Genomic DNA, 12,639 nt, shown 5'->3' on the forward strand with positions numbered 1-12,639 from the left:
GTAGGCATATTGTTATTTATTCATATTTGTTTACATTGCCAATAGTCCACTTCGGAAGCATTGAGACAGCGAATGTTCTATATAGGTCAGTTAGTGGGAGTAAAGCAGGGGCTTGAACCAGGTTTAATGGGTCTCGCATGGCCGTTCCCCCACCCCAAGTGTCATCCCACTGACTTGTTGTTAACTTCAAATGCGCTTGTTATCCTCAAGATGAGTGGAAAAGTTTGTGAACTTCCTCATACAGTATGTCGCAACGTATTCCTGGCTGAACACATCTCAACTCCAAGCATGTATTGATCAATGTTTGGTCACACATGATTTGTTTTCTGTAATTATGTATACAAAATGCACGGTCCACGTGACATTTGATCTTAAATGCTGTATCTTGTTGCAAGTTGGCAACCATGAATGCGCACTTGGGTTTGGGAAGGGACAGAGAAATCTCTCTCCGCTAGGGTAGTGGAGGGGGCTGCGAGTTGGCGGGGAGGAAGGGTGCGGAGCTGTGAGGGGTAGTTGTTGTTCTGAGTCAGACTGGTCGAAACCTCTGCGCTGCTTTCCGTGGGAGTCAGCGCTGGGTTTTGTGTTAGTGAAGGAAGATGTTCGTTCTTAACATGAAACTGGCGTGTGTTAAAATTAGTGATAGCGCGACGACTGCTAGCAGCAACTTCTGGAACATGTGAGGCCACACAAGGTAGGTGTTTGTTCACTACAAAGATTCTCTACAGCCAACATTCTGTTTATGGATTGGGGTAGGTTGTGATATGTAATTCCCCTGCTCTTACGCTGTATTGATTATTATTCTCTGGGGGATGTATTTCTTAAATATTCAGAGTCAGAATTGGTGGAGGGCCGATGCTAGGACGGGTTAACAGTTCTAAAACAGGACTTTTTCGATGTAGCACTGCTTTCTAAGATTGAATGTGTGTCCGTGAATGTTTGTTGGTCAGGGAGGAAGGGCACGAAGAGTCTAGCGTTCGGCCATGACCTAGCCCAATCCCCCGCGCCCTGTGGAAGGGCAGGGCCAACCGAGGCAGCGTAGCGAGTGACGACAGAATCTCAACATGCCTGCCTGACGCTGTGCCGTGATGGAGAAGATCGATAAGCTCGCATCCCAAAAGGGGCGATACCACAGACCGAGATAACTGAAAGTGAAGACACTAGCTCCAGGGATCTTACTTCTCATATTCATATACGGTCTCCTACGCGAGATCTTGTTTCCGGCAACAGATGATAGTACTTAACTCTCTTATCGACTTTTGTGGTTAATCGGGCGGGGACATTCCAGTAGAATGAGGACAGACCTACACCAAATGAAATGCAGCAGTTGTGTATAATGTCTAGTTTATTTTATAAAAAGAATTACAGTTTACTTCCGATTATAAAAATCTAGTTTTCATGCCTCGAGGCTTCGGGATTCCATTTTTGAGAGGTTAGATTGCTTGCATGCCATTCATTGAGTAGTATATTAGTTTTAAAAATAGAAGAAAATTTGTGTGCAGTCATATTTCATCATATGATGCTTTAGTTGGTAGCGAGAGAGGTTTTTAGCTCAGTGCTGTTTCAAAATGCATCACTGGTTTCCGTAAAATGATTTCATTGAAGGGAAGCATTTGTATGTGAATTGATTCGGTTTTGACATTTGTTTGTAATTACTAAGTTGTCAAAACCCGCGATACTTGGGTATCTCGATTAGCACTGTAATATTCGTATAGACAGATTCAACTGTAGGCCTATTATTGATTGCAACACGTGGAATATATTGAAGTTGGAAATTGTTATGATCATGCATCTTTTCCGACACATTTCCACTTGTTTCTCTTTTTGTTTACACACATTAGTTCGAGTCTTTGCTTATTATCCCTCTACGAACAGACTCGCAGGTTTGGATGAGTGTCCTGTTCATCGAGGGCAAAACCATAGAAAATTATAAAGTGCGTTACAGAAATCAGAGTATCATGACATGATTGATCTTCACAAATCCAATTTTGAGTAATTGGTCCGACTATAGTTGTGATTAGATTCCAGATTTAATGCGTAGGATAAAAGCTATGATTCTCTACATACATTTTGGCACAGATGTTGTATAAATAGTATTTTTCGTTTGTTTCAATATCAGAATGATGCAAGTTATCTTACACGCATCCTTGTGCCTTAAATAATTGAATCATCTTAGGGACATTGATGCATAATCTTTTAAAGATTTGGTACAGCTTTGCAGGACTCTTATGGTTTTCATGTGTAACTGAACGTACTTGGTTATAGGATTAAGTTAGATGCTCGGAAAATAATAGAAATAGTTAGCAAGGAGAGAAACCGCGGGTAAGAATAGCTGATATTTCCCAAGAAACTCTGATAGACGTTATATATCCTTCAGTGAGCTATCAAGTTGCTTATCGCCTATAATAACTTTCGTAATTTAATGTCATAGAAGAGAGATTTGTATTTTTGTCTTTGTATTATTTTGCTTGGAAATGAAGGAAACTTAACATAATCTTGCTGAGATTGCCCTCTAGTTATCGTCCTAGCAGGTCCCATTATTGACGTAAATAAATGCCACCCTTCAGCAGTCCTTTTTGGCGTTTCCCGTATGTTGTTGCTTAGCCTATAAATGTGTATAAATCTTGGCTCCGTCTCTCTCTCAGATGCAACTTAAAACAGGTTTCTGACCTATGCCAGACATAAAACATAGACACATTTATAAATGACCACTACAGGCAAGAAGTTAAATACTGCCCGGGAAAATTGTTTTATTTCGAGGAAATCTGAATGATGTTCCTGCGGGAGGTGGGTAATGTGTTCATAATTACGAAGCTTCGATCCAAGTGTATTGCTGGTTTTCATTTTAAACTTGGCACCTTAACTGAACTAACTCCTTTCTTTGTCACCCTTATCTTTGTGAAGTACTGTACATTGTCTGCTGCGACCTGTTGTAAACAATACGTTTGCAGGTAGGCAGTAGTAGCAGTAAAATCGGCCTCTTGTAAAGCTGGACTTGCATGTCCTCCCCTCCACCTTCATCTGCCATCAATCAGTCGCTACTGATCTGCATTTAGGGCAGTCGTCCAGGTGGCAGATTCCCTATCTGCTGTTTTTCTAGCCCTTTCTTAAATGTTGGCAAAGAAATTGGAAATTTATTGAACATCTCCATTGGTAAGAAATTGCAATCCCTAACTCCGCTTCCTATAAACGAATATTTGCTCGAATTTGTCCTTTTGAATTCAAACTTTTTCGTCTATTAATGTCATTCCACGCAATCTCTCCACTGACAGCTCGGAACATACCACTTAGTGGAGTATTCCGGTTATTCACGTATTAAGAGTACCATTTGCGCATATTTTAAAGCAGGAATATTTATTTCTGTAGCTGCGGAACTCACGAGCTTGGGCTCAAATTTCTGCTGTCACGAACTTTTGGTGATGCTATCGGCTTCCGGGTCACAACTGGAAAGAAAAACGGGTTTTCCTAGGGCTTTTCCCACTTCACCTACTGACGTTTAGGTCACGGCCGAATAAATAACTATTCTTGGTTGTACGTCCCACTAAATGTTTGGGTTCAGAAGAAATGTAAGAACACGTGAAGCAATCCTGACTTTACGTCTTGTCTTAGAGGATCGAATCAAGAAGAACAAGCCCACGTACATGGCATTCGTAGATCTAGAAAAGGCATTCGATAATGCTGATTGGACCAAGCTATTTATGATTCTGAAGATGACAGGAATCAGATACCAAGAACGAAAAATTGTCTACAATCTGTATAAAAATCAGTCTGCAGTGATAAGAATCGAGGGCTTTAAAAAAGAAGCAGCAATCCAGAAAGGAGTGAGGCACGGCTGCAGTTTGTCCCCTCTCCTTTTCAATGTTTACATAGAACAGGCAGTAAAGGAAATCAAAGAGAAAATTGGAAAGGGAATTACAGTCCAAGGAGAGGAAATCAAAACCTTGAGATTTGCCGATGATATTGTTATTTTATCTGAGACTGCAGAAGATCTCGAGAAGTTGCTGAATGGTATGGATGAAGTCTTGGGTAAGGAGTACAAGATGAAAATAAATAAGTCCAAAACAAAAGTAATGGAGTGCAGTCGAACGAAGGCAGGTGATGCAGGAAATATTAGATTAGGAAGTGGTCTTAAAAGGAAGTAGATGAATATTGTTACTTGCGTAGTAAAATAACTAACGATGGCAGAAGTAAGGACATAAAATGCAGACTAGCACAAGCAAGGAAGAGCTTTCTTAAGAAAAGAAATTTGCTCACTTCAAACATTGATATCGGAATTAGAAAGATGTTTTTGAAGACTTTCGTGTGGAGCGTGGCATTGTATGGAAGTGAAACATGGACGATAACTAGCTCAGAAAGAAAGAAAATAGAAGCTTTTGAAATGGGGTGTTACAGAAGAATGCTGAAGGTGAGATGGATAGATCGAATCACGAATGAAGAGATACTGAATCGAATTGGTGAGAGGACATCGATTTGGCTAAATTTGACAAGAAGAAGAGATAGAATGATAGGACACATCTTAAGACACCCAGGACTTGTTCAGTTGGTTTTTGAAGGAAGTGTAGGTGGTAAGAACGGTAGGGGTAGACCAAGGTATGAATATGACAAGCAGATTAGAGCAGATGTAGGATGCAATAGTTACGTAGAAATGAAAAGGTTAGCACAGGATAGGGTGGCATGGAGAGCTGCATCAAACCAGTCTATGGACTGATGACTCAAACAACAACAAATGTTTGGGTAATCAGTCCAGAGACTGGTTTTATTAATCTCTTCTTGCCATCCAAACCTGTCCTAACCTTTTTCATTTCTACGCGCCGGGCTGAGTGGCTCAGACGGTTGAGGCGCTGGCCTTCTGATCCCAACTTGGCAGGTTCGATCCTGGCTCAATCCGGTGGTATTTGAAGGTGCTCAAATACGTCAGCCTCGTGTCGGTAGATTTACTGGGACGTAAGAGAGCTCCCGCGGGACAAAATGCCGGCACCTAGGTGTCCCAGAAAGCCGAAAAAGTAGTTAGTGGGACGTAAAGCCAATAACATGCTATTTCTACGTAACTACTACATCTATTCTAATATGTTTGTCATATTCATGCCTTGGTTTACCTTTATCATTTTCACTCCCGATACTTGTCTCAAAAACGCAAGTTCTGAGTGTCTTAAGATGTGTCCTATCATTCTATCTCTATTTCTGGGCAATTTAGCCAAATCGTTCTTACCAGTTCATTCCAGGATCTCTTCATTCATGACTCGATCTACCCATTTCACCCTCAGCATTCTTCTGTAACACCATATTTCAAAAGCATATATTCTTTCATTCTGAGCTAATTGTCCATTATTTCACTCCCGTACACAGGCATACTCCACACGAAAGTGGTCAAAACATCCCTATATCGATGCTCGAAGTGGGCACATTTCTTAAGAAAAAGGGCCTCCCTTGCTTGTGCTAGTCTCTTTTTCATGCCATCCTTACATTTGCCATCGCTATTCTAAAACACGTTTACGATTTGCGGAGACACCTAGGTGTCGGAAATGTTCCACAGTTCGTTCACGAGTCTGTGACCCACAAAGGCGAGGCTGGTGTGTTTAGCGGTTACCGGATATTTGCAGTCAAGAAGATTAACGCATCGTTGACACACGTTTAAAGGACGGGCACGTTTTTGCATTCCACCAGCGATAAAAATTATTAAAATATAAATTACACATTCCAAACCTACATGACCTAACGTGAAATGAAACTACGAAAATGGTATTGAATTTTCTGTAAGCCTATTGCTTATTTCTTAAACAACCTCCAAACTCGAGTACACACAAAATTTTGGTCGACTAGTGATGACTGCAGTTACTGTTGCCGGGCTGAGTGGCTCAGACGGTTAAGGCGTTGGCCTTCTAACCCCAACTTGGCAGGTTCGATCCTGGCTCAGTCCGGTGGTATTTGAAGGTGCTCAAATACGACAGCCTCGTGTCGGTAGATTTACTGGCACGTAAAAGTAGTTAGTGGGACGTAAAGCAAATAGCATTATTATTATTATTATTATTATTATTATTATTATGCAGTTAAGTTACTGTACCTCTCACATCTTGGCCGACATAACCTTGCCACAATCACATCTCAGTGAGCGCAAATCTCTCGCGCCTCGACAGATTTACAGGGGCACATGGCAAGGCAGGTCTAAATTTCTTGTCCATTCTACGAATGCAGGTGTTGTCTAGGAAATCGGACCGATTTTCCGAACTGATATCAGCATTTGACAGCCAGACTATCTTCTGTAGATCTGGCAAAATACAATACAGCATGCAACATCATAGCAGTCTATGACGAAGATGGCTGTCTTATTCTCAGTAGACATTCTGTGTTTGATAGTTAATTCAAGGTGAGTTACTTATTCCTTGATGGACTGATCACATCGATATTAAATGCCCTTTTAACTCAGCGTTGCCAACCTCTGAGATGGTCAGCATTGTACAATAACCCCAAGATTGTATTTTTTAAAGAGTATCGTACAACTTAAAATAACCATTAAAATGTTCGCTATGAAAGTAATTAACCTATTCCTGTTTTGGAGTTCAGTGAGATTAATTTTGCTGAAAATTCTTTTACAATCAGCATTCGAGTGAGGGGGTAACAAAACAGAGTGAAAATTCTGGAAGTGCGGGAAACTCAAAAAATATGTTTTTCACCTCCTGTAACTTAGCCCAAAATCAATTCACTTCAGAGCAGGCTTTAATATAATCGTTCATACCGACAAAGGATAATTTCCTCGCATCCAGGAGATAGTGGGTTCGAATCCCACTGTCGGCAGCCCTGAATGTGGTTTTCCGTGGTTTCCCATTTTCACACCATGCAAATGCTCGGGCTGTACCTTAATTAAGGCTACGGCTGCTTCCTTCCAAATCCTAGCCCTTTCCTATCCCATCGTCGCCATAAGACCTATCTGTGTCGGTGCGGCGTAAAGCCAATAGCAAAAAAAAAAAATTAAAAAAATAATTTCCTCCAGTCATTGTCAATCTGCTGAAGGGGAATACTATGATCTACAGGCGCAAGACCGAACAGTTAACTCAGAAAGGAATAAATTCCCTTTGGGAATCTCCTTATTCAAAAAGCCTCTCCCTTTCCAGCTTGTCATCTATGGCAGAACATAACTAGCATGAATAAAAGAAGGAACAGAAACTACACATTTTTAAAGAGAAAACAACACCAACATATACGACACGTCCTAGGATCGTACAGTAGAAATACGATCTGTGGGTTGGATCGTACGATAGTACACTGCATCGAGTTATCGTACATGTACGCTCCAGATCGTATGGTTGGCAACGCTGTTTTAACTCGGTCATTATTAAGGCTGGTTGCGACTGAATACTGCTCCTAGATACCTCTAGTACATCATCCGAATGAATCAGTGCCGTGTCGTAGTTGAGTCATATAAAGTGAATGTCGTTGATATTGTGTAAGAATGTTGCGGCCCCGAGGTCCAATAGTCACCCGTGGAGACGTAAAGCTTTGATCAGACCCTCTTAGTGTTATTCGACAGGAGTATGCTATGCGCCGGCGCCGGGTTTCATGCTCCAGGCGCGCAGGTCGCCCATCGGTGTAAAATAGAAAGACCTGCGCCAGGCGAGCCGAACGTCTCCTCGGGACACTTCCAGCATTGTCATACGATAAGTAAGCAAGCTCATTGGTCTTATACTTGACATAGAAGTAATACCAAACAATTGAGGATAATCTGAACACACTTCCAACTACCCTAAATTTCAAAATAAATATCAGTGAAAGTAAAATTAAAAGACAAAACAAGTACTAATATCAAGATTGGAAATAACATAATTCAACAGATTAAGTTTCTGTTACGTACGTACTGTCATTAGAGGATAACAGATGCAGCACAGTGATTTTTAAGAATAGCATACAGCGTATTTCATGAGAAAAGACAGCTGCTCATTAATAAATCACTCAACATCGAAATACGAAAGCACTTGGGCTAAGACTTTCATCTGGAATGTGCTTCTGTACACCTGCGAGAGCTGGATGTTGTTAAAGACCAAACGCATTTGGAGGCAGGAGATGTGAATTTGTAGAAAAATAACCAGAATTTCTTGGAAAGAAATGAAAAATAATGAAAATGTCCTAAACCTGGTCAGAACGCAGACATCTAATAGATACAGTCCAGAGGAAGAACACAACACTTTTTAGTTAATTGGTACCACCATGCTTTTATCACGGCAAGATGTATGTATGTTGGGTATTCAGCCCGAAGGCTGGTTTGATCCTCCACAGCTTTGCCAACAGTTGTCATAGATGGCCTGGGCATCACTGAAGAGGCGTACTGTGGAAATGAGGAGTGAGATAGTTTACCGTTGCTTTCCTCACGGAGCCAGAAGTTGCTCACATATCAGTCTGCCATGCCCACTGAAATGCACGCACCAACCGACCCTATGAGTGATATTTTCATACCATTCATAATAGGGACTGGCTGCATAAGAAATGATATTACTAGCATCGCTCATACCTGTCACTTTCATATTGTCAAAGCCAAGGATGAGACTGAAACAAGTCAATGAAAGTACCAAATTTATTCTAGCTCATACCAGAACACATAGTGCAATGTAAACACTACATCTCGCCAGCAAAGGCATCACGGCAAGATATTGGGGAAGAAATCTAGAGGAAGACCAAGAAAAATGGATGGAATAACACGCATAACAGGATGCGGTAGCTATCGAGAACTGACGTAAAAAGCAGAAAGAACAAAAACTTCGTTGCATCGCCTTTAGGAGATCATCATAGTCTTTTATTCTGAAACCTGTTAAAGGCGCCGAACGCGGGATGAATTCGCAAACTTTGTATTTTATGCAATAATTATTTTTCCGTTTCCAGCTAATCAGTTTCTTGTAATACAAATTTACTTTTTTTTTTTTCGAATGCATTTTTGTCTGTGGTTCGCTGTGAATCTAACAGTGTATTTAGTTAACTGTTCTACAAAAGTGAGAGTGCTTGGTTCTCTCAACCCTCTCCTGGAACTGTGATGACATTTCCACCCGTTATACTGCACTCTGAAACTTTTGCGTAATCCTAATGGCCAGCTAGTCTAACCCTTATTTCCAGTAGAAAGCGAGTGGTGGCCAGACCCGGCAAGGTCATTGCGATACAAATATATTTATTCGGAATCTGAAACACCAACATGCCGAATTAAATAAATTCGTAATACATCTCTTGCGTATAATGTTCGTGATCTTAAACTGGAAATACACCAGCTTTTAGATAAGGCACAAGTATAACTAAAATAAATTGAACAAGCGTAATGCATCTCTATTTTACATAAACATTGACTTAAAGAAAGGAAAAATCGCGTAAATACAACACAGTGGAAGTTCAGAGGAACCCGAAGGACTATGATACGAAGCTACGTTATGTAAGAAATATCGTATTGTCAATATGCTGATATTTAGATTTTTTATATTACATACACATTCGTTATAGACTGTTATGCCTTCCAGCGTTCAGTCTGAAAGTCTCGCTGAATTTACTAAACGCCGCCACAATTTTCAATTTGAAACTGTATGGATTCCTTTAGTTCTATACCACTTATCTTAAAATGTAAGAAACTGAGTCTAACCATCGTCGTCTTGGTCTCCCTCTACATTTCTTACCCTCCATGACAGTTAATATTAATTTCCTAGGTAACCTATCCTCCATTCGCCTCACATGATCCCACCACCGAAGCCGGTTTATGAGTATGGCTTCATCAGTAGAGTTCATTCATAACTTAGCCTTTATATCCTCATTCCGGGTACCCTCGTGCCATTGTTCCCACCTGTTTGTACCAGCGATCATTCTCGCTACTTCGTGCTTGTTATTTCTATATGCAGAGTCCACACACTTCTCACTCCCATAAAGCAAAGTTCGTCTCTAAACAGACCGGTGTAAAGATAGTTTCGTCGCAGAGCTGACTTCTTTTTACAGAATACTGTTGATCGCAACTGGATCCAGGGATCGATTCCTGGCCTAGTCGAGGATTTTAATCGCGTCTGATTAATTCTTCTGGCTCGGGGACTGGGTCTTAGCGTTTGTGTCAACACCTTCCTCTTCATATTCAGACAACATAGTACACTACCACAAAAACACGCTACAGTGAATACATCCCTCCATGTAGGGTTGGCATCAGGAAGGGAATCCGGCTGTGAAACAGGGTCAAATCCACATGTGCGAAACCATTTGCACCCGCGACCCCACGAGTGTAGGAAAAGCGGTAGAAAACTGTTGATCTCAACTGCAAGCTCACTGCATTAGCTTTGCTGACCTTGACTTAAGTCTCTCTTATTACCATTTTTATATTTGTTACATGCAATAAACTTCAAGGAATTCGGCATACTGTGCGAGGTGGCTACACGGTTCGGGTCGCGTTGGTTTGAGCTTGCATTCGGGAGATAAAAAAGGAAGGCGTATGGCTTTTAGTGCCGGGAGTGTTCGAGGACGTGTTCGGCTCGCCAGGTGCAGGTCTTTATATTTGATTCACGTGGGCGACCTGCGCGTCGTGATGAGGATGACATGATGATAAAGACGACACATACACCCAGTCCCTGCGCCAGCGAAATTAACCAATGATGGTTAAAATTCCCGACCCTGCCGGGAATCGAACCCGGGACCCCTGTGACCAAAGGCCAGCACGGTAACCATTTAGCCATGGAGCCGGACATTCGGGAGATGATGGGCTCGAATCCCACTGTCAGCGTGCTTTCCCATTTGCACACCAGGCAAAATACTGGGGCTGTACCTTAGTCACATCCGCTACTCTTCGCAATCCAACCCTTTTCCATCCTGTGAATGTTCACATAATTAAACATCTGAAGAACTGTTTAAGTTTGTAACTATGAGTAAATCTTCAATTAAATGCTTTGCAAAACATCATTAATATTTTAAAAACATTTGAAATGCATCCGTATAAATATAAAAAGTGCTGCTTTTCTAAATGTCAGTCTTTGTAAGTTGTGATGACCTGATAAGCCCATAGGTAATAATTTCGTGTGGCTATTTCTACCCGGGTGCAGTCTTTGTAAGGCAGACCCTCCGATGAGGGTGGGCGGCATCTGCAATGTGTAGGCAACTGCATGTTATTGTGGTGGAGGATAGTGTTATGTGTGGTGTGTGAGTTGCAGGGATGTTGGGGACAGCACAAATACCCAGTCCCCCGAGCCAAGGAAATTAACCTTTTCAGGTTAAAATCTCTGACCCGGCCGGGAATTAAACCCGGGGTCCTCTGATTCGAAGAGCACTGCGCAGACCATTCAGCAAAGGAGCCGGACACAATGCAAACTCGTGTCCTCATCCCGAGGTGGTGCAGCTTTTTTCAGACACACCCCCAATCCGGGAGCTGCATGTACCGTTTCAGCCACATACCAGCACTCCTGTAATTCTTAAATCTCTGGCAGTACTGGGAATCGAACCCGGGCCCCCGAGGACTAACCGTTACGCTGCGGAGGCGGACAGCCCATAGGTATCATTAGCATATCATTCATATTGATACATATATACATAATATGAAGGCTACAGTTATTTCATAGCAATCGCGTATATAATATAGTAATTAACTAGCTGCTTTGGCTGTCGTTAATGGGACAGTCATTTAATATGTGCATGATATTTTTGGCGACCATTCAAGTTGTTCCTGAGTTTCTGGGGGACAAAGATGGACATACGGCTGTCACCAGCCTGGTGCCCATGGTCGGTCAGGTTTTAAGGCGTCAAGTATAATTAATAATAATGTTACTGGTTTTTACGTCCCACTATCACTGTTTTCGGAGACGCCAAGGTGCCGGAATTTAGTCCCGCGGGAGCTGTCTTACGTGTCAGTTCTATCGACACGAAGCTGACGTATTTGAGCACCTTCAAATACCCCTGGACAGAGCCAGGATTGACCCTGCCATGTTGGGGTCAGAAAGCCATCGCCTCAATCGTCTGAGCCACTCAGCCCGGCCGTCAAGTGTCGATGGTCTGACACCGTGGTTCGAGTCCCGTTGGTATACAATTTGTATGGTAATCACTAGATTTTGAATCAAAAGCCTGGCTTCAATTCCGTGTGGTGTGGGAGAGCATATGACGCTGTTGATGGTGGTTCGTCCGTCGGATGGCAACATTAAGCCTTGAGCAGACCCCTTGGTGTTATTCGCCAGGAGCAGGCTGTGTCGACGCCGGCTTTCACCCTCTCCCTAACTTATTATAACCTCGTTCAGACGCGCAGTTCTCCCATCGGCGTTAGATTAGCCGAGCATGTGCCTGGACACTCCAGGTATTAAAAGCCATACGTTAAATCAACACTCACTCTTCAGTCCCCTTCTGCTTATTCTTCTTCTTCGTCTTCTTATTATTTGCAGGTATTATAGCTAAGAACCTGCTCCCCCTTATCCTAAACTAGGATACAGAGTTTCAGGGAAATCCACCGATCCATTTTCCCCATGATGTAACAGATAAGCTGACCCCAGTATAGGGATCTGTCATGTTCGGCATGATCAAGTATCAAGTTCATATTCAGAGTACTGACAAAAAGACTACGTTATATATACATTTGTAACATCCATGCAATAATGCCGTATAGTAATTTATAGTATACCGAAGTTCAGAAGCTTAGTATGTAGCAATGTCTAGGAAGTAGCC

General features: G+C 42.0%; 1 protein-coding gene across 3 annotated transcripts in view; it reads left to right on the forward strand.

Annotated features, from left to right (window-relative positions):
- Positions 1 to 512: 512 nt before the first annotated feature.
- The window catches only part of wech (tripartite motif containing 71 protein wech), a 130,108-nt gene continuing 117,981 nt past the window's right edge, over positions 513 to 12,639 (forward strand). For all 3 annotated transcript variants that reach the window (XR_010859927.2, XR_011018079.1, XM_067146296.2), the window contains exon 1: positions 513 to 691. The gene's annotated coding sequence lies outside the window, so the exon portion shown is untranslated. The remainder of the gene's footprint in view (positions 692 to 12,639) is intronic.

This window comes from Anabrus simplex, chromosome 4 (genome assembly GCF_040414725.1).
Source record: "Anabrus simplex isolate iqAnaSimp1 chromosome 4, ASM4041472v1, whole genome shotgun sequence".
NCBI classification, from domain to species: domain Eukaryota; kingdom Metazoa; phylum Arthropoda; class Insecta; order Orthoptera; family Tettigoniidae; genus Anabrus; species Anabrus simplex.